The following is a 1,364-nucleotide window of genomic DNA, read 5'->3' as shown; positions in this document are numbered from 1 at the left end:
AAAAAAAAAAAAAAAAGGTGAGAGGATAGATTGATGTAAACTCTCTGGAAACCATTTGGCATTATCTACTAAAATCAAAGAGCCACATACACTACAACTCTACAGTTCTACTCCTAGGCATATGCTCTGTAAAATGTCATACACATGTGCCAGGAGACACATTTGAGATTGTACTGTGTTGTTCAATATGACCAAAAACTGGTCATATTGAACAATACAGTACAATCTCAAATGTGTCTTGAGACACATTTGAAGGAGCCCAGGCATTCTTCAAGAGCTGAATGGGACTGGAGGCAATGGTGCAAAGAGTATTCCCAGCACCTTGAGAGGCTGCTGCAGGTAGATCACTTGAGCCCAGGAGTTTGAGCAGCACGGTGAATCCCTGTGTCTACAGGAAATACAAAAATTAGCTGGATGTGGTGGCACTTCGCTGCAGTGAGCCATGATTGTGCCACTGCACTCCAGCCTGGGTGACAGAGCAAAGTTGTGTTTCAAATTTTAAAAAAGGCCGGGCATGGTGGCTTCTGTAATCCTAGCACTTTGGGGGGCCAAGGAGGGCTGATCACTTGAGGTCAGGAGTTTGAGACCAGCCTGGCAAATGTGGCGAAACCCTGTCTCCAATAAAAATACAAAAATTAGCTGGGCGTGGTGGTGGGCACTTGTAATCCCAGCTACTGAGGAGGATGAGGCAGGAAAATCGCTTGAACTCAGGAGGCAGAGGTTGCAGTGAGCAGAGATTGCGCCACTGCACTCCAGCCTGGGAGACAGAATGAGACTCTGTCTTAAAATAAGATAAAATAAAAAACTAATAGGAGTTTTCTGGCAGGGCATGATGGTTCAAGCCTGTAATCCCAGCATTTTGGGAAGCCAAGGCAGGATCGCCTAAGCCCAGGAGTTCAAGACTAGCCTGGGCAACATGGCAAAACACCTTCTCCACCAAAAAACACACACAAAAATTAGCAGGGCATGATGGTATGCACCTGTGGTTCCAGCTACTGGGGAGGTTGAGTCAGGAGGTAGGAGGATTGCTTGAGAGGGCAGAGGTTGCAGTGAGCCAAGATTGTGCCACTGCTCTCCAGCCTGAGTGACAGAGCAACACTCTGTCTAAATAAATAAATAAAAGGAATCTTCTGACTATTGTGTTGAGAAGGAAGTTGGGGAGGGTAGGCCAAGAAGACATACTTAGAAGGATGTTGAAGTAATCCAGGAGATAGATGATTCGGGCTCACAGTGAAGGCAGTAGTTATCTGGGGAGGGAGCTGTGACTGAGGAGGGACCTCTCAGGGCGCCCCCTGCTAGCAATATGTTTCTTGATTTACCTGTGTGATGACTACATGCATGTACTTTTTTTTTTTTTTTTTTTT

The sequence above is a fragment of the Cebus imitator genome, unplaced genomic scaffold (genome assembly GCF_001604975.1).
Source record: "Cebus imitator isolate Cc_AM_T3 unplaced genomic scaffold, Cebus_imitator-1.0 Scaffold415, whole genome shotgun sequence".
Taxonomy (NCBI): domain Eukaryota; kingdom Metazoa; phylum Chordata; class Mammalia; order Primates; family Cebidae; genus Cebus; species Cebus imitator.
Note: the sequence above shows the minus strand (reverse complement) of the source record.